Source organism: Channa argus, unplaced genomic scaffold (genome assembly GCF_033026475.1).
Source record: "Channa argus isolate prfri unplaced genomic scaffold, Channa argus male v1.0 Contig011, whole genome shotgun sequence".
NCBI classification, from domain to species: domain Eukaryota; kingdom Metazoa; phylum Chordata; class Actinopteri; order Anabantiformes; family Channidae; genus Channa; species Channa argus.
This window is the reverse complement of record NW_027125230.1, coordinates 342,985-367,874: the sequence shown is the minus strand read 5'-3', so window position 1 is coordinate 367,874 and position 24,890 is coordinate 342,985. Positions and strand designations below refer to the sequence as shown.

At 46.3% G+C, this 24,890-nt stretch overlaps 13 pseudogenes; all 13 read left to right on the top strand.

Annotated features, from left to right (window-relative positions):
• Nucleotides 1-197: 197 nt before the first annotated feature.
• Nucleotides 198-316, top strand: LOC137111534 (5S ribosomal RNA; annotated as a pseudogene).
• Nucleotides 317-1,173: 857 nt separating this feature from the next.
• On the top strand, nt 1,174-1,292 carry LOC137112107 (5S ribosomal RNA; annotated as a pseudogene).
• Nucleotides 1,293-2,149: 857 nt separating this feature from the next.
• On the top strand, nt 2,150-2,268 carry LOC137111789 (5S ribosomal RNA; annotated as a pseudogene).
• Nucleotides 2,269-3,125: 857 nt separating this feature from the next.
• Nucleotides 3,126-3,244, top strand: LOC137111431 (5S ribosomal RNA; annotated as a pseudogene).
• A 4,413-nt stretch (nt 3,245-7,657) lies between these two features.
• Nucleotides 7,658-7,776, top strand: LOC137111655 (5S ribosomal RNA; annotated as a pseudogene).
• An 857-nt stretch (nt 7,777-8,633) lies between these two features.
• On the top strand, nt 8,634-8,752 carry LOC137112162 (5S ribosomal RNA; annotated as a pseudogene).
• Nucleotides 8,753-13,164: 4,412 nt separating this feature from the next.
• Nucleotides 13,165-13,283, top strand: LOC137111788 (5S ribosomal RNA; annotated as a pseudogene).
• Nucleotides 13,284-14,150: 867 nt separating this feature from the next.
• LOC137111533 (5S ribosomal RNA) lies at nt 14,151-14,269 on the top strand (annotated as a pseudogene).
• An 857-nt stretch (nt 14,270-15,126) lies between these two features.
• Nucleotides 15,127-15,245, top strand: LOC137112106 (5S ribosomal RNA; annotated as a pseudogene).
• Nucleotides 15,246-16,102: 857 nt separating this feature from the next.
• Nucleotides 16,103-16,221, top strand: LOC137111785 (5S ribosomal RNA; annotated as a pseudogene).
• An 857-nt stretch (nt 16,222-17,078) lies between these two features.
• LOC137111430 (5S ribosomal RNA) lies at nt 17,079-17,197 on the top strand (annotated as a pseudogene).
• A 4,412-nt stretch (nt 17,198-21,609) lies between these two features.
• Nucleotides 21,610-21,728, top strand: LOC137112161 (5S ribosomal RNA; annotated as a pseudogene).
• An 857-nt stretch (nt 21,729-22,585) lies between these two features.
• Nucleotides 22,586-22,704, top strand: LOC137111428 (5S ribosomal RNA; annotated as a pseudogene).
• The last annotated feature ends 2,186 nt before the right edge of the window (nt 22,705-24,890 follow it).

Sequence of the window (24,890 nt, the reverse complement as noted above, 5' to 3'; positions counted from 1 at the left end):
TGGATTTTGGTTTGGGGATCGGAGAGGGAACATGCTAATTTATCTTTGTATGTTGCACCCTGACCCCCTAGACAGGGGCGTAACAGACCAGTACAGTTATAGTACTTTGTACTTTGCCACATTTATCTTCTTCTTACCAAGTGTCATGCATTCTGCTTCTCCAGCGTTTTTAAGAGCTGTTGATGATGTCAAATGCAGCTTACGGCCACACCGCTCTCTAAGCGCCCGATCCCGTCCGATCTCGGCAGCCAAATAGGGCCGGGCCTTGTTAGTACTTGGTAGGAAGACCGCCTGGGAATACCACGTGCTGTAAGCTTCTTTTCTTGGGTTTACGGGCAGCACAAGCTGGTGTTACTGCCTATTTATTCATAGAAATTGTACTATATTTTTATCAAATTTTGTTCTTTCATTGCTGTTTTGCTACTTTATTGGTTTGCCAACCATCGTGCTTCATTACTAGTAGACCATGTTACGGTCCTGGCCATATGTGTTGTTTTTATTTTCTTGTTCTTATAGGTGCCCTGCCTGATTGGCCGGATTGGGGGGCAGTACAGGAAGCTGATTGGTCCATCCTACACTTCCTGGAGTTTTAAAAGTACAGTTCCCAACAGCTAGCGAGGCTCTTTCTGGCATCAGCACCTGTTTGCTGTTCTTGGTTTCCAAACCTTATTTAGCATTTTTGAATTGTTAGGTTTTGTGCCGTGGTTTTGTTTATAAATTGTATATTTTGTAAATAGTATTAAATCTGTAGGGGTGAACTGCCATTTTCTTTGGACTGTTTTCACATTAGGGAGTTAGGGTTAGCGACTGTCTTTTGGTTTGTTTATTTCTATCAGGCTAGCTAGCACTTTCTGTGGGAAATGGCTTATTTTGTTTATTATGTTGGCCTTGGTTCGCCCTGAGTTGTAGTGTCATGTTTTGTTTGACACTTTCTTTCGTTTAAAATAAATATCATTTTGTTGGAACATCTCGATCCTGGATTTTGGTTTGGGGATCGGAGAGGGAACATGCTAATTTATCTTTGTATGTTTCACCCTGACCCCCTAGACAGGGGCGTAACAGACCAGTACAGTTATAGTACTTTGTACTTTGCCACATTTATCTTCTTCTTAGCAAGTGTCATGCATTCTGCTTCTCTAGCGTTTTTAAGAGCTGTTGATGATGTCAAATGCAGCTAACGGCCACACCGCTCTCTAAGCGCCCGATCTCGTCCGATCTCGGCAGCCAAATAGAGCCGGGCCTGGTTAGTACTTGGTAGGAAGACCGCCTGGGAATACCAGGTGCTGTAAGCTTTTTTGCTTGGGTTTACGGGCAGCACAAGCTGGTGTTACTGCCTATTTATTCATAGAAATTGTTCTATATTTTCATCAAATTTTGTTCTTTCATTGCTGTTTTGCTACTTTATTGGTTTGCCAACCATCGTGCTTCATTACTAGTAGACCATGTTACGGTCCTGGCCATATGTGTTGTTTTTATTTTCTTGTTCTTATAGGTGCCCTGCCTGATTGGCCGGATTGGGGGGCAGTACAGGAAGCTGATTGGTCCATCCTACACTTCCTGGAGTTTTAAAAGTACAGTTCCCAACAGCTAGCGAGGCTCTTTCTGGCATCAGCACCTGTTTGCTGTTCTTGGTTTCCAAACCTTATTTAGCATTTTTGAATTGTTAGGTTTTGTGCCGTGGTTTTGTTTATAAATTGTATATTTTGTAAATAGTATTAAATCTGTAGGGGTGAACTGCCATTTTCTTTGGACTGTTTTCACATTAGGGAGTTAGGGTTAGCGACTGTCTTTTGGTTTGTTTATTTCTATCAGGCTAGCTAGCACTTTCTGTGGGAAATGGCTTATTTTGTTTATTATGTTGGCCTTGGTTCGCCCTGAGTTGTAGTGTCATGTTTTGTTTGACACTTTCTTTCGTTTAAAATAAATATCATTCTGTTGGAACATCTCGATCCTGGATTTTGGTTTGGGGATCGGAGAGGGAACATGCTAATTTATCTTTGTATGTTGCACCCTGACCCCCTAGACAGGGGCGTAACAGACCAGTACAGTTATAGTACTTTGTACTTTGCCACATTTATCTTCTTCTTAGCAAGTGTCATGCATTCTGCTTCTCCAGCGTTTTTAAGAGCTGTTGATGATGTCAAATGCAGCTTACGGCCACACCGCTCTCTAAGCGCCCGATCTCGTCCGATCTCGGCAGCCAAATAGAGCCGGGCCTGGTTAGTACTTGGTAGGAAGACCGCCTGGGAATACCAGGTGCTGTAAGCTTTTTTGCTTGGGTTTACGGGCAGCACAAGCTGGTGTTACTGCCTATTTATTCATAGAAATTGTTCTATATTTTCATCAAATTTTGTTCTTTCATTGCTGTTTTGCTACTTTATTGGTTTGTCAACCATCGTGCTTCATTACTAGTAGACCATGTTACGGTCCTGGCCATATGTGTTGTTTTTATTTTGTTGTTCTTATAGGTGCCCTGCCTGATTGGCCGGATTTGGGGGAAGTACAGGAAGCTGATTGGTCCATCCTACACTTCCTGGAGTTTTAAAAGTACGGTTCCCAACAGCTAGCGAGGCTCTTTCTGGCATCAGCACCTGTTTGCTGTTCTTGGTTTCCAAACCTTATTTAGCATTTTAGAATTGTTAGGTTTTGTGCCGTGGTTTTGTTTATAAATTGTATATTTTGTAAATAGTATTAAATCTGTAGGGGTGAACTGCCATTTTTTTTGGACTGTTTTCACATTAGGGAGTTAGGGTTAGCGACTGTCTTTTGGTTTGTTTATTTCTATCAGGCTAGCTAGCACTTTCTGTGGGAAATGGCTTATTTTGTTTATTATGTTGGCCTTGGTTCGCCCTGAGTTGTAGTGTCATGTTTTGTTTGACACTTTCTTTCGTTTAAAATAAATATCATTCTGTTGGAACATCTCGATCCTGGATTTTGGTTTGGGGATCGGAGAGGGAACATGCTAATTTATCTTTGTATGTTGCACCCTGACCCCCTAGACAGGGCCGTAACAGACCAGTACAGTTATAGTACTTTGTACTTTGCCACATTTATCTTCTTCTTAGCAAGTGTCATGAATTCTGCTTCTCCAGCGTTTTTAAGAGCTGTTGATGATGTCAAATGCAGCTTACGGCCACACCGCTCTCTAAGCGCCCGATCTCGTCCGATCTAGGCAGCCAAATAGAGCCGGGCCTGGTTAGTACTTGGTAGGAAGACCGCCTGGGAATACCAGGTGCTGTAAGCTTTTTTGCTTGGGTTTACGGGCAGCACAAGCTGGTGTTACTGCCTATTTATTCATAGAAATTGTTCTATATTTTCATCAAATTTTGTTCTTTCATTGCTGTTTTGCTACTTTATTGGTTTGTCAACCATCGTGCTTCATTACTAGTAGACCATGTTACGGTCCTGGCCAGATGTGTTGTTTTTATTTTGTTGTTCTTATAGGTGCCCTGCCTGATTGGCCGGATTTGGGGGAAGTACAGGAAGCTGATTGGTCCATCCTACACTTCCTGGAGTTTTAAAAGTACGGTTCCCAACAGCTAGCGAGGCTCTTTCTGGCATCAGCACCTGTTTGCTGTTCTTGGTTTCCAAACCTTATTTAGCATTTTTGAATTGTTAGGTTTTGTGCCGTGGTTTTGTTTATAAATTGTATATTTTGTAAATAGTATTAAATCTGTAGGGGTGGACTGCCATTTTCTTTTGATTGTTTTCTCTTGTTTACACATTAGGGAGTTAGGGTTAGCGACTGTCTTTTGGTTTGTTTATTTCTATCAGGCTAGCTAGCACTTTCTGTGGGAAATGGCTTATTTTGTTTATTATGTTGGCCTTGGTTCGCCCTGAGTTGTAGTGTCATGTTTTGTTTGACACTTTCTTTCGTTTAAAATAAATATCATTCTGTTGGAACATCTCGATCCTGGATTTTGGTTTGGGGATCGGAGAGGGAACATGCTAATTTATCTTTGTATGTTGCACCCTGACCCCCTAGTCAAGTCAAGTGGCTTTTATTGTCATTTCTACTATACACAGTTGTTCACAGTACACAGTTGAAACGAGATAACGTTCCTCCAAGAACCAAGGTGCTACAAACAACACAAGTTATAATAAAGTGCATCGAGTGCAACCAAGTGCAAACAGTGCAGACGAAAAAACAGTACAGACGTACAGTGTAGACAGACAACACAAGTAACACAGGACAGGACACAAGACACAAGACCCAAGACGGTGCCGACCAGTAAACCTACTGTATACTATTTTACAGTACAGTACAGTTCAGTTAAGTGTGCTAGGGGTGTTAAAAAAAAGAGCAGCATGTAAACGGTATTGTGCATTTAAATGTCCAGCATGTAAAAAAAGTGCAATTGCATTGGAATGTGCAAAAAAAAACAGCAGGTAAACAGTGTAGTGCAGTAAATGTAGAATGATAAAAGTAAATAAATAATAAATAAGTGGTGGTGGAATGAGATGAGTAGTGAGTGATGAGAATGTGCTGAGTTCGGTTTGCAGTGTGTTTAAGTTCTATTTCAGTTCTGTGTGTTGAGGAGCCTGATGGCTTGTGGGAAAAAACTGTTGCATAGTCTGGATGTGGTGGCCCGAATGCTTCGGAACCTCTTTCCTGATGGCAGGAGTGTGAAGAGTGTGTGTGATGGGTGTGTGCGGTCGTCCACAATGCTGTTGGCTTTGCGGATGCAGCGTGTGGTGTAAATGTGCATGATAGAGGGCAGAGAGACTCCGATGATCTTCTCAGCTGTCCTCACTATCCTCTGTAGGGTCTTGCGATCCGCGACGGTGCAGTTTCCAAACCAGGCAGTGATGCAGCTGCTCAGGATGCTCTCAATGGTCCCTCTGTAGAACATGGTCAGGATGGGGGGAGGGAGATGGGCTTTCCTCAGCCTTCTCAGGAAGTAGAGATGCTGCTGGGCCTTCTTGGTGATGGAGCTGGTGTTGACTGACCAGGTGAGGTTGTCCGCCAGATGAACACCAAGGAATTTGGTGCTCTTGACTATCTCCACTGAGGATCCATCGATGATCAATGGAGAATGGTCACCCTGTGCTCTCCTGAAGTCCACAACCATCTCTTTAGTTTTGTCAACGTTCAGAGACAGGTTGTTTGCTCCACACCAGGCTGTTAATCGTTGCACCTCCTCTCTGTAGGCTGACTCGTCGTTCTTGCTGATTAAACCCACCACGGTCGTGTCATCAGCAAACTTGACTATGTGGTTTGAGCTGTGCATTGCTACACAGTCGTGCGTCAGCAGAGTGAACAGCAGAGGGCTGAGCACACAGCCCTGAGGGGCTCCAGTGCTCAGTGTGGTGGTGCTGGAGATGTTGTTCCCGATCCGGACTGACTGGGGTCTCCCAGTCAGGAAGTCCAGAATCCAGTTGCAGAGGGAGGTGTTCAGGCCCAGTATGCTCAATTTCTCAGTCAGGTGCTGAGGGATGATTGTGTTGAATGCTGAGCTGAAGTCAATGAACAGCATTCGTACGTATGAGTCCTTACTGTCCAGGTGGGTGAGGGCCAGATGGAGGGTCGTGGAGATGGCATCGTCCGTGGAACGATTTGGACGATACGCAAACTGCATGGGGTCCAGGGAGGTTGGGAGTTGGGTCTTAATGTGCCTCATGACGAGCCTCTCGAAGCACTTCATCACGATGGGTGTGAGCGCGACGGGACGGTAGTCATTGAGGCAGGAGACAGTAGACTTCTTAGGCACAGGCACGATGGTCGTTGCCTTGAGGCACGTAGGAACAACGTTGCTGCTCAGGGAGATGTTGAAGATGTCTGTGAAGACATCCGCTAGCTGTTCTGCGCACTCCCTGAGCACTCTGCCAGGAATGTTGTCTGGTCCAGCAGACTTCCGTGGGTTAACTCTGCATAGAGTTTTCCTCACTTCAGCTGTGGTTAGACAGAGCACCTGGTCACTGGGAGGTGGAGTGGACTTCCTCGCCTTCACGTTGTTCTGTGCCTCAAACCGGGCGTAGAAGTGGTTCAGCGCATCTGGGAGGGAGGCGTCGCGGTCACAATCAGGTGAAGTTGTCTTGTAGTTCGTGATCGCCTGGATGCCCTGCCACATGCGCCGGGTGTCTCCGCTGTCTTCGAAGTGGTCGTGGATTTTTTTTTGAGTGTGCGCGCTTTGCCTCTCTAATGGCACGGGACAGTTTGGCCCTTGCTGTTCTCAAGGCCGTCTTGTCCCCTGTTCTGAAGGCAGCGTCTCTTTGTTTCAGCAGCGCACACACATTGGCATTTATCCACGGCTTCCTGTTGGAGCGTGTAGTGATGGTCTTGGAGATGGTCACATCGTCAACGCACTTGCTGATGTAGCTGGTTACTGTTGACGTGTATTCCTCCAAGTTGATGGAATCGCCGTTGGTTGCGGCCTCCCTAAACATGTCCCAGTCAGTGCACTCAAAACAGTCTTGAAGAGCAGAAGTAGCTCCTGCTGGCCAGGTTTTCACCTGTTTCAGAACCGGTTTAGAGCGTCTGACGAGCGGTCTGTATGCTGGAATTAGCATAACCGAGATGTGGTCTGAGTAGCCGAGATGGGGGCGGGGCTCCGCACGATACGCGCCGGGGATGTTTGTGTAAACAAGATCCAGCGTGTTCCCTCCTCTCGTTGCAAAGTCCACATGCTGATGAAGTTTAGGGAGCACAGTCCTGAGATTCGCATGGTTGAAATCTCCGGCAATAATAAACAGTCCGTCGGGGTGAGCGTTCTGCAGGTCGCTAATAGCACCGTAGAGTTCACACAGTGCCTCCTTAGCATTAGCGCTGGGGGGAATGTACACTCCGACAATGAAAACAGTGGTGAATTCCCGTGGTAAATAGAACGGTCTGCATCTAACAGTCACAAACTCCACTAGCGATGAGCAGAAACGTGAGACAAGCACAGAGTTCTTGCACCACTCCGTGTTGATGTAAACACACACGCCACCACCGCGAGTCTTACCGCACAGAGCAGCGTTTCTGTCGGCGCGAAACACGGTTAGCCCGTCTAGCTGGATGGCGGCTTCCGGAACTCTGTCACTGAGCCACGTCTCCGTGAAAACAAAGATGCAGCAGTCTCTGAATTCTCGCCGCGTGGTCCGCTGGAGTCGGATTTAGTCTAGTTTATTGTCCAGGGAGCAGACGTTGGAGAGGAGAATGGACGGTAGAGCCGGCCGGCTAGGGTTAGCATTTAGCCTAGCACGGACACCCGCCCGCTTGCCGCGCTTCCGCTTCCTCGAGCAGCGCTTCCGACGTCCCCTCACCTGGCCACCGGCGTCAGGTGACACCGAGGGCTGGGGGCCTGGTATTTGTCGCTGGGGTCGTAGCAAGCCGAGGTCGCGAAGGTTACCAATTACTTCCTCGTGCAGATTATTGTATGTATGAACCCTGTGCCGCAGCAATGTCTGGCGGTCGTAAACATGAACACAGCTGACTGTGGTGTCCATGTACTGTAAAGGGTCTGGCTAAATACGGCAAAAACACCATTTGTTGGATCCGGAGAGGGCGCTGCGAGCTACTGCCGCGCCGCCATCTTGTTCCACAGCCTAGACAGGGGCGTAACAGACCAGTACAGTTATAGTACTTTGTACTTTGCCACATTTATCTTCTTCTTAGCAAGTGTCATGCATTCTGCTTCTCCAGCGTTTTTAAGAGCTGTTGATGATGTCAAATGCAGCTTACGGCCACACTGCTCTCTAAGCGCCCGATCCCGTCCGATCTCGGCAGCCAAATAGTGCCGGGCCTTGTTAGTACTTGGTAGGAAGACCGCCTGGGAATACCACGTGCTGTAAGCTTCTTTGCTTGGGTTTACGGGCAGCACAAGCTGGTGTTACTGCCTATTTATTCATAGAAATTGTTCTATATTTTCATCAAATTTTGTTCTTTCATTGCTGTTTTGCTACTTTATTGGTTTGTCAACCATCGTGCTTCATTACTAGTAGACCATTTTACGGTCCTGGCCATATGTGTTGTTTTTATTTTGTTGTTCTTATAGGTGCCCTGCCTGATTGGCCGGATTTGGGGGAAGTACAGGAAGCTGATTGGTCCATCCTACACTTCCTGGAGTTTTAAAAGTACGGTTCCCAACAGCTAGCGAGGCTCTTTCTGGCATCAGCACCTGTTTGCTGTTCTTGGTTTCCAAACCTTATTTAGCATTTTTGAATTGTTAGGTTTTGTGCCGTGGTTTCGTTTATAAATTGCATATTTTGTAAATAGTATTAAATCTGTAGGGGTGAACTGCCATTTTCTTTGGACTGTTTTCACATTAGGGAGTTAGGGTTAGCGACTGTCTTTTGGTTTGTTTATTTCTATCAGGCTAGCTAGCACTTTCTGTGGGAAATGGCTTATTTTGTTTATTATGTTGGCCTTGGTTCGCCCTGAGTTGTAGTGTCATGTTTTGTTTGACACTTTCTTTCGTTTAAAATAAATATCATTCTGTTGGAACATCTCGATCCTGGATTTTGGTTTGGGGATCGGAGAGGGAACATGCTAATTTATCTTTGTATGTTGCACCCTGACCCCCTAGACAGGGGCGTAACAGACCAGTACAGTTATAGTACTTTGTACTTTGCCACATTTATCTTCTTCTTAGCAAGTGTCATGCATTCTGCTTCTCCAGCGTTTTTAAGAGCTGTTGATGATGTCAAATGCAGCTTACGGCCACACCGCTCTCTAAGCGCCCGATCTCGTCCGATCTCGGCAGCCAAATAGAGCCGGGCCTGGTTAGTACTTGGTAAGAAGACCACCTGGGAATACCAGGTGCTGTAAGCTTTTTTGCTTGGGTTTACGGGCAGCACAAGCTGGTGTTACTGCCTATTTATTCATAGAAATTGTTCTATATTTTCATCAAATTTTGTTCTTACATTGCTGTTTTGCTACTTTATTGGTTTGCCAACCATCGTGCTTCATTACTAGTAGACCATGTTACGGTCCTGGCCATATGTGTTGTTTTTATTTTGTTGTTCTTATAGGTGCCCTGCCTGATTGGCCGGATTTGGGGGAAGTACAGGAAGCTGATTGGTCCATCCTACACTTCCTGGAGTTTTAAAAGTACGGTTCCCAACAGCTAGCGAGGCTCTTTCTGGCATCAGCACCTGTTTGCTGTTCTTGGTTTCCAAACCTTATTTAGCATTTTTGAATTGTTAGGTTTTGTGCCGTGGTTTTGTTTATAAATTGTATATTTTGTAAATAGTATTAAATCTGTAGGGGTGGACTGCCATTTTCTTTTGATTGTTTTCTCTTGTTTACACATTAGGGAGTTAGGGTTAGCGACTGTCTTTTGGTTTGTTTATTTCTATCAGGCTAGCTAGCACTTTCTGTGGGAAATGGCTTATTTTGTTTATTATGTTGGCCTTGGTTCGCCCTGAGTTGTAGTGTCATGTTTTGTTTGACACTTTCTTTCGTTTAAAATAAATATCATTCTGTTGGAACATCTCGATCCTGGATTTTGGTTTGGGGATCGGAGAGGGAACATGCTAATTTATCTTTGTATGTTGCACCCTGACCCCCTAGTCAAGTCAAGTGGCTTTTATTGTCATTTCTACTATACACAGTTGTTCACAGTACACAGTTGAAACGAGATAACGTTCCTCCAAGAACCAAGGTGCTACAAACAACACAAGTTATAATAAAGTGCATCGAGTGCAACCAAGTGCAAACAGTGCAGACGAAAAAACAGTACAGACGTACAGTGTAGACAGACAACACAAGTAACACAGGACAGGACACAAGACACAAGACCCAAGACGGTGCCGACCAGTAAACCTACTGTATACTATTTTACAGTACAGTACAGTTCAGTTAAGTGTGCTAGGGGTGTTAAAAAAAAGAGCAGCATGTAAACGGTATTGTGCATTTAAATGTCCAGCATGTAAAAAAAGTGCAATTGCATTGGAATGTGCAAAAAAAAACAGCAGGTAAACAGTGTAGTGCAGTAAATGTAGAATGATAAAAGTAAATAAATAATAAATAAGTGGTGGTGGAATGAGATGAGTAGTGAGTGATGAGAATGTGCTGAGTTCGGTTTGCAGTGTGTTTAAGTTCTATTTCAGTTCTGTGTGTTGAGGAGCCTGATGGCTTGTGGGAAAAAACTGTTGCATAGTCTGGATGTGGTGGCCCGAATGCTTCGGAACCTCTTTCCTGATGGCAGGAGTGTGAAGAGTGTGTGTGATGGGTGTGTGCGGTCGTCCACAATGCTGTTGGCTTTGCGGATGCAGCGTGTGGTGTAAATGTGCATGATAGAGGGCAGAGAGACTCCGATGATCTTCTCAGCTGTCCTCACTATCCTCTATAGGGTCTTGCGATCCGCGACGGTGCAGTTCCCAAACCAGGCAGTGATGCAGCTGCTCAGGATGCTCTCAATGGTCCCTCTGTAGAACATGGTCAGGATGGGGGGAGGGAGATGGGCTTTCCTCAGCCTTCTCAGGAAGTAGAGACGCTGCTGGGCCTTCTTGGTGATGGAGCTGGTGTTGACTGACCAGGTGAGGTTGTCCGCCAGATGAACACCAAGGAATTTGGTGCTCTTGACTATCTCCACTGAGGATCCATCGATGATCAATGGAGAATGGTCACCCTGTGCTCTCCTGAAGTCCACAACCATCTCTTTAGTTTTGTCAACGTTCAGAGACAGGTTGTTTGCTCCACACCAGGCTGTTAATCGTTGCACCTCCTCTCTGTAGGCTGACTCGTCGTTCTTGCTGATTAAACCCACCACGGTCGTGTCATCAGCAAACTTGACTATGTGGTTTGAGCTGTGCATTGCTACACAGTCGTGCGTCAGCAGAGTGAACAGCAGAGGGCTGAGCACACAGCCCTGAGGGGCTCCAGTGCTCAGTGTGGTGGTGCTGGAGATGTTGTTCCCGATCCGGACTGACTGGGGTCTCCCAGTCAGGAAGTCCAGAATCCAGTTGCAGAGGGAGGTGTTCAGGCCCAGTATGCTCAATTTCTCAGTCAGGTGCTGAGGGATGATTGTGTTGAATGCTGAGCTGAAGTCAATGAACAGCATTCGTACGTATGAGTCCTTACTGTCCAGGTGGGTGAGGGCCAGATGGAGGGTCGTGGAGATGGCATCGTCCGTGGAACGATTTGGACGATACGCAAACTGCATGGGGTCCAGGGAGGTTGGGAGTTGGGTCTTAATGTGCCTCATGACGAGCCTCTCGAAGCACTTCATCACGATGGGTGTGAGCGCGACGGGACGGTAGTCATTGAGGCAGGAGACAGTAGACTTCTTAGGCACAGGCACGATGGTCGTTGCCTTGAGGCACGTAGGAACAACGTTGCTGCTCAGGGAGATGTTGAAGATGTCTGTGAAGACATCCGCTAGCTGTTCTGCGCACTCCCTGAGCACTCTGCCAGGAATGTTGTCTGGTCCAGCAGACTTCCGTGGGTTAACTCTGCATAGAGTTTTCCTCACTTCAGCTGTGGTTAGACAGAGCACCTGGTCACTGGGAGGTGGAGTGGACTTCCTCGCCTTCACGTTGTTCTGTGCCTCAAACCGGGCGTAGAAGTGGTTCAGCGCATCTGGGAGGGAGGCGTCGCGGTCACAATCAGGTGAAGTTGTCTTGTAGTTCGTGATCGCCTGGATGCCCTGCCACATGCGCCGGGTGTCTCCGCTGTCTTCGAAGTGGTCGTGGATTTTCTTTGAGTGTGCGCGCTTTGCCTCTCTAATGGCACGGGACAGTTTGGCCCTTGCTGTTCTCAAGGCCGTCTTGTCCCCTGTTCTGAAGGCAGCGTCTCTTTGTTTCAGCAGCGCACACACATTGGCATTTATCCACGGCTTCCTGTTGGAGCGTGTAGTGATGGTCTTGGAGATGGTCACATCGTCAACGCACTTGCTGATGTAGCTGGTTACTGTTGACGTGTATTCCTCCAAGTTGATGGAATCGCCGTTGGTTGCGGCCTCCCTAAACATGTCCCAGTCAGTGCACTCAAAACAGTCTTGAAGAGCAGAAGTAGCTCCTGCTGGCCAGGTTTTCACCTGTTTCAGAACCGGTTTAGAGCGTCTGACGAGCGGTCTGTATGCTGGAATTAGCATAACCGAGATGTGGTCTGAGTAGCCGAGATGGGGGCGGGGCTCCGCACGATACGCGCCGGGGATGTTTGTGTAAACAAGTTCCAGCGTGTTCCCTCCTCTCGTTGCAAAGTCCACATGCTGATGAAGTTTAGGGAGCACAGTCCTGAGATTCGCATGGTTGAAATCTCCGGCAATAATAAACAGTCCGTCGGGGTGAGCGTTCTGCAGGTCGCTAATAGCACCGTAGAGTTCACACAGTGCCTCCTTAGCATTAGCGCTGGGGGGAATGTACACTCCGACAATGAAAACAGTGGTGAATTCCCGTGGTAAATAGAACGGTCTGCATCTAACAGTCACAAACTCCACTAGCGATGAGCAGAAACGTGAGACAAGCACAGAGTTCTTGCACCACTCCGTGTTGATGTAAACACACACGCCACCACCGCGAGTCTTACCGCACAGAGCAGCGTTTCTGTCGGCGCGAAACACGGTTAGCCCGTCTAGCTGGATGGCGGCTTCCGGAACTCTGTCACTGAGCCACGTCTCCGTGAAAACAAAGATGCAGCAGTCTCTGAATTCTCGCCGCGTGGTCCGCTGGAGTCGGATGTAGTCTAGTTTATTGTCCAGGGAGCAGACGTTGGAGAGGAGAATGGACGGTAGAGCCGGCCGGCTAGGGTTAGCATTTAGCCTAGCACGGACACCCGCCCGCTTGCCGCGCTTCCGCTTCCTCGAGCAGCGCTTCCGACGTCCCCTCACCTGGCCACCGGCGTCAGGTGACACCGAGGGCTGGGGGCCTGGTATTTGTCGCTGGGGTCGTAGCAAGCCGAGGTCGCGAAGGTTACCAATTACTTCCTCGTGCAGATTATTGTATGTATGAACCCTGTGCCGCAGCAATGTCTGGCGGTCGTAAACATGAACACAGCTGACTGTGGTGTCCATGTACTGTAAAGGGTCTGGCTAAATACGGCAAAAACACCATTTGTTGGATCCGGAGAGGCCGCTGCGAGCTACTGCCGCGCCGCCATCTTGTTCCACAGCCTAGACAGGGGCGTAACAGACCAGTACAGTTATAGTACTTTGTACTTTGCCACATTTATCTTCTTCTTAGCAAGTGTCATGCATTCTGCTTCTCCAGCGTTTTTAAGAGCTGTTGATGATGTCAAATGCAGCTTACGGCCACACCGCTCTCTAAGCGCCCGATCTCGTCCGATCTCGGCAGCCAAATAGAGCCGGGCCTGGTTAGTACTTGGTAGGAAGACCGCCTGGGAATACCAGGTGCTGTAAGCTTTTTTGCTTGGGTTTACGGGCAGCACAAGCTGGTTTTACTGCCTATTTATTCATAGAAATTGTTCTATATTTTCATCAAATTTTGTTCTTTCATTGCTGTTTTGCTACTTTATTGGTTTGTCAACCATCGTGCTTTATTACTAGTAGACCATGTTACGGTCCTGGCCATATGTGTTGTTTTTATTTTCTTGTTCTTATAGGTGCCCTTCCTGATTGGCCGGATTTGGGGGAAGTACAGGAAGCTGATTGGTCCATCCTACACTTCCTGGAGTTTTAAAAGTACGGTTCCCAACAGCTAGCGAGGCTCTTTCTGGCATCAGCACCTGTTTGCTGTTCTTGGTTTCCAAACCTTATTTAGCATTTTAGAATTGTTAGGTTTTGTGCCGTGGTTTTGTTTATAAATTGTATATTTTGTAAATAGTATTAAATCTGTAGGGGTGGACTGCCATTTTCTTTTGATTGTTTTCTCTTGTTTTCACATTAGGGAGTTAGGGTTAGCGACTGTCTTTTGGTTTGTTTATTTCTATCAGGCTAGCTAGCACTTTCTGTGGGAAATGGCTTATTTTGTTTATTATGTTGGCCTTGGTTCGCCCTGAGTTGTAGTGTCATGTTTTGTTTGACACTTTCTTTCGTTTAAAATAAATATCATTCTGTTGGAACATCTCGATCCTGGATTTTGGTTTGGGGATCGGAGAGGGAACATGCTAATTTATCTTTGTATGTTGCACCCTGACCCCCTAGACAGGGGCGTAACAGACCAGTACAGTTATAGTACTTTGTACTTTGCCACATTTATCTTCTTCTTACCAAGTGTCATGCATTCTGCTTCTCCAGCGTTTTTAAGAGCTGTTGATGATGTCAAATGCAGCTTACGGCCACACCGCTCTCTAAGCGCCCGATCCCGTCCGATCTCGGCAGCCAAATAGGGCCGGGCCTTGTTAGTACTTGGTAGGAAGACCGCCTGGGAATACCACGTGCTGTAAGCTTCTTTTCTTGGGTTTACGGGCAGCACAAGCTGGTGTTACTGCCTATTTATTCATAGAAATTGTACTATATTTTCATCAAATTTTGTTCTTTCATTGCTGTTTTGCTACTTTATTGGTTTGCCAACCATCGTGCTTCATTACTAGTAGACCATGTTACGGTCCTGGCCATATGTGTTGTTTTTATTTTCTTGTTCTTATAGGTGCCCTGCCTGATTGGCCGGATTGGGGGGCAGTACAGGAAGCTGATTGGTCCATCCTACACTTCCTGGAGTTTTAAAAGTACGGTTCCCAACAGCTAGCGAGGCTCTTTCTGGCATCAGCACCTGTTTGCTGTTCTTGGTTTCCAAACCTTATTTAGCATTTTTGAATTGTTAGGTTTTGTGCCGTGGTTTTGTTTATAAATTGTATATTTTGTAAATAGTATTAAATCTGTAGGGGTGAACTGCCATTTTCTTTGGACTGTTTTCACATTAGGGAGTTAGGGTTAGCGACTGTCTTTTGGTTTGTTTATTTCTATCAGGCTAGCTAGCACTTTCTGTGGGAAATGGCTTATTTTGTTTATTATGTTGGCCTTGGTTCGCCCTGAGTTGTAGTGTCATGTTTTGTTTGACACTTTCTTTCGTTTAAAATAAATATCATTCTGTTGGAACATCTCGATCCTGGATTTTGGTTTGGGGATCGGAGAGGGAACATGCTAATTTATCTTTGTATGTTTCACCCTGACCCCCTAGACAGGGGCGTAACAGACCAGTACAGTTATAGTACTTTGTACTTTGCCACATTTATCTTCTTCTTAGCAAGTGTCATGCATTCTGCTTCTCTAGCGTTTTTAAGAGCTGTTGATGATGTCAAATGCAGCTAACGGCCACACCGCTCTCTAAGCGCCCGATCTCGTCCGATCTCGGCAGCCAAATAGAGCCGGGCCTGGTTAGTACTTGGTAGGAAGACCGCCTGGGAATACCAGGTGCTGTAAGCTTTTTTGCTTGGGTTTACGGGCAGCACAAGCTGGTGTTACTGCCTATTTATTCATAGAAATTGTTCTATATTTTCATCAAATTTTGTTCTTTCATTGCTGTTTTGCTACTTTATTGGTTTGCCAACCATCGTGCTTCATTACTAGTAGACCATGTTACGGTCCTGGCCATATGTGTTGTTTTTATTTTCTTGTTCTTATAGGTGCCCTGCCTGATTGGCCGGATTGGGGGGCAGTACAGGAAGCTGATTGGTCCATCCTACACTTCCTGGAGTTTTAAAAGTACAGTTCCCAACAGCTAGCGAGGCTCTTTCTGGCATCAGCACCTGTTTGCTGTTCTTGGTTTCCAAACCTTATTTAGCATTTTTGAATTGTTAGGTTTTGTGCCGTGATTTTGTTTATAAATTGTATATTTTGTAAATAGTATTAAATCTGTAGGGGTGAACTGCCATTTTCTTTGGACTGTTTTCACATTAGGGAGTTAGGGTTAGCGACTGTCTTTTGGTTTGTTTATTTCTATCAGGCTAGCTAGCACTTTCTGTGGGAAATGGCTTATTTTGTTTATTATGTTGGCCTTGGTTCGCCCTGAGTTGTAGTGTCATGTTTTGTTTGACACTTTCTTTCGTTTAAAATAAATATTATTCTGTTGGAACATCTCGATCCTGGATTTTGGTTTGGGGATCGGAGAGGGAACATGCTAATTTATCTTTGTATGTTGCACCCTGACCCCCTAGACAGGGGCGTAACAGACCAGTACAGTTATAGTACTTTGTACTTTGCCACATTTATCTTCTTCTTAGCAAGTGTCATGCATTCTGCTTCTCCAGCGTTTTTAAGAGCTGTTGATGATGTCAAATGCAGCTTACGGCCACACCGCTCTCTAAGCGCCCGATCTCGTCCGATCTCGGCAGCCAAATAGAGCCGGGCCTGGTTAGTACTTGGTAGGAAGACCGCCTGGGAATACCAGGTGCTGTAAGCTTTTTTGCTTGGGTTTACGGGCAGCACAAGCTGGTGTTACTGCCTATTTATTCATAGAAATTGTTCTATATTTTCATCAAATTTTGTTCTTTCATTGCTGTTTTGCTACTTTATTGGTTTGTCAACCATCGTGCTTCATTACTAGTAGACCATGTTACGGTCCTGGCCATATGTGTTGTTTTTATTTTGTTGTTCTTATAGGTGCCCTGCCTGATTGGCCGGATTTGGGGGAAGTACAGGAAGCTGATTGGTCCATCCTACACTTCCTGGAGTTTTAAAAGTACGGTTCCCAACAGCTAGCGAGGCTCTTTCTGGCATCAGCACCTGTTTGCTGTTCTTGGTTTCCAAACCTTATTTAGCATTTTAGAATTGTTAGGTTTTGTGCCGTGGTTTTGTTTATAAATTGTATATTTTGTAAATAGTATTAAATCTGTAGGGGTGAACTGCCATTTTCTTTGGACTGTTTTCACATTAGGGAGTTAGGGTTAGCGACTGTCTTTTGGTTTGTTTATTTCTATCAGGCTAGCTAGCACTTTCTGTGGGAAATGGCTTATTTTGTTTATTATGTTGGCCTTGGTTCGCCCTGAGTTGTAGTGTCATGTTTTGTTTGACACTTTCTTTCGTTTAAAATAAATATCATTCTGTTGGAACATCTCGATCCTGGATTTTGGTTTGGGGATCGGAGAGGGAACATGCTAATTTATCTTTGTATGTTGCACCCTGACCCCCTAGACAGGGCCGTAACAGACCAGTACAGTTATAGTACTTTGTACTTTGCCACATTTATCTTCTTCTTAGCAAGTGTCATGAATTCTGCTTCTCCAGCGTTTTTAAGAGCTGTTGATGATGTCAAATGCAGCTTACGGCCACACCGCTCTCTAAGCGCCCGATCTCGTCCGATCTAGGCAGCCAAATAGAGCCGGGCCTGGTTAGTACTTGGTAGGAAGACCGCCTGGGAATACCAGGTGCTGTAAGCTTTTTTGCTTGGGTTTACGGGCAGCACAAGCTGGTGTTACTGCCTATTTATTCATAGAAATTGTTCTATATTTTCATCAAATTTTGTTCTTTCATTGCTGTTTTGCTACTTTATTGGTTTGTCAACCATCGTGCTTCATTACTAGTAGACCATGTTACGGTCCTGGCCAGATGTGTTGTTTTTATTTTGTTGTTCTTATAGGTGCCCTGCCTGATTGGCCGGATTTGGGGGAAGTACAGGAAGCTGATTGGTCCATCCTACACTTCCTGGAGTTTTAAAAGTACGGTTCCCAACAGCTAGCGAGGCTCTTTCTGGCATCAGCACCTGTTTGCTGTTCTTGGTTTCCAAACCTTATTTAGCATTTTTGAATTGTTAGGTTTTGTGCCGTGGTTTTGTTTATAAATTGTATATTTTGTAAATAGTATTAAATCTGTAGGGGTGGACTGCCATTTTCTTTTGATTGTTTTCTCTTGTTTTCACATTAGGGAGTTAGGGTTAGCGACTGTCTTTTGGTTTGTTTATTTCTATCAGGCTAGCTAGCACTTTCTGTGGGAAATGGCTTATTTTGTTTATTATGTTGGCCTTGGTTCGCCCTGAGTTGTAGTGTCATGTTTTGTTTGACACTTTCTTTCGTTTAAAATAAATATCATTCTGTTGGAACATCTCGATCCTGGATTTTGGTTTGGGGATCGGAGAGGGAACATGCTAATTTATCTTTGTATGTTGCACCCTGACCCCCTAGTCAAGTCAAGTGGCTTTTATTGTCATTTCTACTATACACAGTTGTTCACAGTACACAGTTGAAACGAGATAACGTTCCTCCAAGAACCAAGGTGCTACAAACAACACAAGTTATAATAAAGTGCATCGAGTGCAACCAAGTGCAAACAGTGCAGACGAAAAAACAGTACAGACGTACAGTGTAGACAGACAACACAAGTAACACAGGACAGGACACAAGACACAAGACCCAAGACGGTGCCGACCAGTAAACCTACTGTATACTATTTTACAGTACAGTACAGTTCAGTTAAGTGTGCTAGGGGTGTTAAAAAAAAGAGCAGCATGTAAACGGTATTGTGCATTTAAATGTCCAGCATGTAAAAAAAGTGCAATTGCATTGGAATGTGCAAAAAAAAACAGCAGGTAAACAGTGTAGTGCAGTAAATGTAGAATGATAAAAGTAAATAAATAATAAATAAGTGGTGGTGGAATGAGATGAGTAGTGAGTGATGAGAATGTGCTGAGTTCGGTTTGCAGTGTGTTTAAGTTCTATTTCAGTTCTGTGTGTTGAGGAGCCTGATGGCTTGTGGGAAAAAACTGTTGCATAGTCTGGATGTGGTGGCCCGAATGCTTCGGAACCTCTTTCCTGATGGCAGGAGTGTGAAGAGTGTGTGTGATGGGTGTGTGCGGTCGTCCACAATGCTGTTGGCTTTGCGGATGCAGCGTGTGGTGTAAATGTGCATGATAGAGGGCAGAGAGACTCCGATGATCTTCTCAGCTGTCCTCACTATCCTCTATAGGGTCTTGCGATCCGCGACGGTGCAGTTCCCAAACCAGGCAGTGATGCAGCTGCTCAGGATGCTCTCAATGGTCCCTCTGTAGAACATGGTCAGGATGGGGGGAGGGAGATGGGCTTTCCTCAGCCTTCTCAGGAAGTAGAGACGCTGCTGGGCCTTCTTGGTGATGGAGCTGGTGTTGACTGACCAGGTGAGGTTGTCCGCCAGATGAACACCAAGGAATTTGGTGCTCTTGACTATCTCCACTGAGGATCCATCGATGATCAATGGAGAATGGTCACCCTGTGCTCTCCTGAAGTCCACAACCATCTCTTTAGTTTTGTCAACGTTCAGAGACAGGTTGTTTGCTCCACACCAGGCTGTTAATCGTTGCACCTCCTCTCTGTAGGCTGACTCGTCGTTCTTGCTGATTAAACCCACCACGGTCGTGTCATCAGCAAACTTGACTATGTGGTTTGAGCTGTGCATTGCTACACAGTCGTGCGTCAGCAGAGTGAACAGCAGAGGGCTGAGCACACAGCCCTGAGGGGCTCCAGTGCTCAGTGTGGTGGTGCTGGAGATGTTGTTCCCGATCCGGACTGACTGGGGTCTCCCAGTCAGGAAGTCCAGAATCCAGTTGCAGAGGGAGGTGTTCAGGCCCAGTATGCTCAATTTCTCAGTCAGGTGCTGAGGGATGATTGTGTTGAATGCTGAGCTGAAGTCAATGAACAGCATTCGTACGTATGAGTCCTTACTGTCCAGGTGGGTGAGGGCCAGATGGAGGGTCGTGGAGATGGCATCGTCCGTGGAACGATTTGGACGATACGCAAACTGCATGGGGTCCAGGGAGGTTGGGAGTTGGGTCTTAATGTGCCTCATGACGAGCCTCTCGAAGCACTTCATCACGATGGGTGTGAGCGCGACGGGACGGTAGTCATTGAGGCAGGAGACAGTAGACTTCTTAGGCACAGGCACGATGGTCGTTGCCTTGAGGCACGTAGGAACAACGTTGCTGCTCAGGGAGATGTTGAAGATGTCTGTGAAGACATCCGCTAGCTGTTCTGCGCACTCCCTGAGCACTCTGCCAGGAATGTTGTCTGGTCCAGCAGACTTCCGTGGGTTAACTCTGCATAGAGTTTTCCTCACTTCAGCTGTGGTTAGACAGAGCACCTGGTCACTGGGAGGTGGAGTGGACTTCCTCGCCTTCACGTTGTTCTGTGCCTCAAACCGGGCGTAGAAGTGGTTCAGCGCATCTGGGAGGGAGGCGTCGCGGTCACAATCAGGTGAAGTTGTCTTGTAGTTCGTGATCGCCTGGATGCCCTGCCACATGCGCCGGGTGTCTCCGCTGTCTTCGAAGTGGTCGTGGATTTTCTTTGAGTGTGCGCGCTTTGCCTCTCTAATGGCACGGGACAGTTTGGCCCTTGCTGTTCTCAAGGCCGTCTTGTCCCCTGTTCTGAAGGCAGCGTCTCTTTGTTTCAGCAGCGCACACACATTGGCATTTATCCACGGCTTCCTGTTGGAGCGTGTAGTGATGGTCTTGGAGATGGTCACATCGTCAACGCACTTGCTGATGTAGCTGGTTACTGTTGACGTGTATTCCTCCAAGTTGATGGAATCGCCGTTGGTTGCGGCCTCCCTAAACATGTCCCAGTCAGTGCACTCAAAACAGTCTTGAAGAGCAGAAGTAGCTCCTGCTGGCCAGGTTTTCACCTGTTTCAGAACCGGTTTAGAGCGTCTGACGAGCGGTCTGTATGCTGGAATTAGCATAACCGAGATGTGGTCTGAGTAGCCGAGATGGGGGCGGGGCTCCGCACGATACGCGCCGGGGATGTTTGTGTAAACAAGTTCCAGCGTGTTCCCTCCTCTCGTTGCAAAGTCCACATGCTGATGAAGTTTAGGGAGCACAGTCCTGAGATTCGCATGGTTGAAATCTCCGGCAATAATAAACAGTCCGTCGGGGTGAGCGTTCTGCAGGTCGCTAATAGCACCGTAGAGTTCACACAGTGCCTCCTTAGCATTAGCGCTGGGGGGAATGTACACTCCGACAATGAAAACAGTGGTGAATTCCCGTGGTAAATAGAACGGTCTGCATCTAACAGTCACAAACTCCACTAGCGATGAGCAGAAACGTGAGACAAGCACAGAGTTCTTGCACCACTCCGTGTTGATGTAAACACACACGCCACCACCGCGAGTCTTACCGCACAGAGCAGCGTTTCTGTCGGCGCGAAACACGGTTAGCCCGTCTAGCTGGATGGCGGCTTCCGGAACTCTGTCACTGAGCCACGTCTCCGTGAAAACAAAGATGCAGCAGTCTCTGAATTCTCGCCGCGTGGTCCGCTGGAGTCGGATTTAGTCTAGTTTATTGTCCAGGGAGCAGACGTTGGAGAGGAGAATGGACGGTAGAGCCGGCCGGCTAGGGTTAGCATTTAGCCTAGCACGGACACCCGCCCGCTTGCCGCGCTTCCGCTTCCTCGAGCAGCGCTTCCGACGTCCCCTCACCTGGCCACCGGCGTCAGGTGACACCGAGGGCTGGGGGCCTGGTATTTGTCGCTGGGGTCGTAGCAAGCCGAGGTCGCGAAGGTTACCAATTACTTCCTCGTGCAGATTATTGTATGTATGAACCCTGTGCCGCAGCAATGTCTGGCGGTCGTAAACATGAACACAGCTGACTGTGGTGTCCATGTACTGTAAAGGGTCTGGCTAAATACGGCAAAAACACCATTTGTTGGATCCGGAGAGGGCGCTGCGAGCTACTGCCGCGCCGCCATCTTGTTCCACAGCCTAGACAGGGGCGTAACAGACCAGTACAGTTATAGTACTTTGTACTTTGCCACATTTATCTTCTTCTTAGCAAGTGTCATGCATTCTGCTTCTCCAGCGTTTTTAAGAGCTGTTGATGATGTCAAATGCAGCTTACGGCCACACCGCTCTCTAAGCGCCCGATCTCGTCCGATCTCGGCAGCCAAATAGAGCCGGGCCTGGTTAGTACTTGGTAAGAAGACCACCTGGGAATACCAGGTGCTGTAAGCTTTTTTGCTTGGGTTTACGGGCAGCACAAGCTGGTGTTACTGCCTATTTATTCATAGAAATTGTTCTATATTTTCATCAAATTTTGTTCTTACATTGCTGTTTTGCTACTTTATTGGTTTGCCAACCATCGTGCTTCATTACTAGTAGACCATGTTACGGTCCTGGCCATATGTGTTGTTTTTATTTTGTTGTTCTTATAGGTGCCCTGCCTGATTGGCCGGATTTGGGGGAAGTACAGGAAGCTGATTGGTCCATCCTACACTTCCTGCAGTTTTAAAAGTACGGTTCCCAACAGCTAGCGAGGCTCTTTCTGGCATCAGCACCTGTTTGCTGTTCTTGGTTTCCAAACCTTATTTAGCATTTTAGAATTGTTAGGTTTTGTGCCGTGGTTTTGTTTATAAATTGTATATTTTGTAAATAGTATTAAATCTGTAGGGGTGAACTGCCATTTTCTTTGGACTGTTTTCACATTAGGGAGTTAGGGTTAGCGACTGTCTTTTGGTTTGTTTATTTCTATCAGGCTAGCTAGCACTTTCTGTGGGAAATGGCTTATTTTGTTTATTATGTTGGCCTTGGTTCGCCCTGAGTTGTAGTGTCATGTTTTGTTTGACACTTTCTTTCGTTTAAAATAAATATCATTCTGTTGGAACATCTCGATCCTGGATTTTGGTTTGGGGATCGGAGAGGGAACATGCTAATTTATCTTTGTATGTTGCACCCTGACCCCCTAGACAGGGCCGTAACAGACCAGTACAGTTATAGTACTTTGTACTTTGCCACATTTATCTTCTTCTTAGCAAGTGTCATGAATTCTGCTTCTCCAGCGTTTTTAAGAGCTGTTGATGATGTCAAATGCAGCTTACGGCCACACCGCTCTCTAAGCGCCCGATCTCGTCCGATCTAGGCAGCCAAATAGAGCCGGGCCTGGTTAGTACTTGGTAGGAAGACCGCCTGGGAATACCAGGTGCTGTAAGCTTTTTTGCTTGGGTTTACGGGCAGCACAAGCTGGTGTTACTGCCTATTTATTCATAGAAATTGTTCTATATTTTCATCAAATTTTGTTCTTTCATTGCTGTTTTGCTACTTTATTGGTTTGTCAACCATCGTGCTTCATTACTAGTAGACCATGTTACGGTCCTGGCCAGATGTGTTGTTTTTATTTTGTTGTTCTTATAGGTGCCCTGCCTGATTGGCCGGATTTGGGGGAAGTACAGGAAGCTGATTGGTCCATCCTACACTTCCTGGAGTTTTAAAAGTACGGTTCCCAACAGCTAGCGAGGCTCTTTCTGGCATCAGCACCTGTTTGCTGTTCTTGGTTTCCAAACCTTATTTAGCATTTTTGAATTGTTAGGTTTTGTGCCGTGGTTTTGTTTATAAATTGTATATTTTGTAAATAGTATTAAATCTGTAGGGGTGGACTGCCATTTTCTTTTGATTGTTTTCTCTTGTTTTCACATTAGGGAGTTAGGGTTAGCGACTGTCTTTTGGTTTGTTTATTTCTATCAGGCTAGCTAGCACTTTCTGTGGGAAATGGCTTATTTTGTTTATTATGTTGGCCTTGGTTCGCCCTGAGTTGTAGTGTCATGTTTTGTTTGACACTTTCTTTCGTTTAAAATAAATATCATTCTGTTGGAACATCTCGATCCTGGATTTTGGTTTGGGGATCGGAGAGGGAACATGCTAATTTATCTTTGTATGTTGCACCCTGACCCCCTAGTCAAGTCAAGTGGCTTTTATTGTCATTTCTACTATACACAGTTGTTCACAGTACACAGTTGAAACGAGATAACGTTCCTCCAAGAACCAAGGTGCTACAAACAACACAAGTTATAATAAAGTGCATCGAGTGCAACCAAGTGCAAACAGTGCAGACGAAAAAACAGTACAGACGTACAGTGTAGACAGACAACACAAGTAACACAGGACAGGACACAAGACACAAGACCCAAGACGGTGCCGACCAGTAAACCTACTGTATACTATTTTACAGTACAGTACAGTTCAGTTAAGTGTGCTAGGGGTGTTAAAAAAAAGAGCAGCATGTAAACGGTATTGTGCATTTAAATGTCCAGCATGTAAAAAAAGTGCAATTGCATTGGAATGTGCAAAAAAAAACAGCAGGTAAACAGTGTAGTGCAGTAAATGTAGAATGATAAAAGTAAATAAATAATAAATAAGTGGTGGTGGAATGAGATGAGTAGTGAGTGATGAGAATGTGCTGAGTTCGGTTTGCAGTGTGTTTAAGTTCTATTTCAGTTCTGTGTGTTGAGGAGCCTGATGGCTTGTGGGAAAAAACTGTTGCATAGTCTGGATGTGGTGGCCCGAATGCTTCGGAACCTCTTTCCTGATGGCAGGAGTGTGAAGAGTGTGTGTGATGGGTGTGTGCGGTCGTCCACAATGCTGTTGGCTTTGCGGATGCAGCGTGTGGTGTAAATGTGCATGATAGAGGGCAGAGAGACTCCGATGATCTTCTCAGCTGTCCTCACTATCCTCTGTAGGGTCTTGCGATCCGCAACGGTGCAGTTTCCAAACCAGGCAGTGATGCAGCTGCTCAGGATGCTCTCAATGGTCCCTCTGTAGAACATGGTCAGGATGGGGGGAGGGAGATGGGCTTTCCTCAGCCTTCTCAGGAAGTAGAGACGCTGCTGGGCCTTCTTGGTGATGGAGCTGGTGTTGACTGACCAGGTGAGGTTGTCCGCCAGATGAACACCAAGGAATTTGGTGCTCTTGACTATCTCCACTGAGGATCCATCGATGATCAATGGAGAATGGTCACCCTGTGCTCTCCTGAAGTCCACAACCATCTCTTTAGTTTTGTCAACGTTCAGAGACAGGTTGTTTGCTCCACACCAGGCTGTTAATCGTTGCACCTCCTCTCTGTAGGCTGACTCGTCGTTCTTGCTGATTAAACCCACCACGGTCGTGTCATCAGCAAACTTGACTATGTGGTTTGAGCTGTGCATTGCTACACAGTCGTGCGTCAGCAGAGTGAACAGCAGAGGGCTGAGCACACAGCCCTGAGGGGCTCCAGTGCTCAGTGTGGTGGTGCTGGAGATGTTGTTCCCGATCCGGACTGACTGGGGTCTCCCAGTCAGGAAGTCCAGAATCCAGTTGCAGAGGGAGGTGTTCAGGCCCAGTATGCTCAATTTCTCAGTCAGGTGC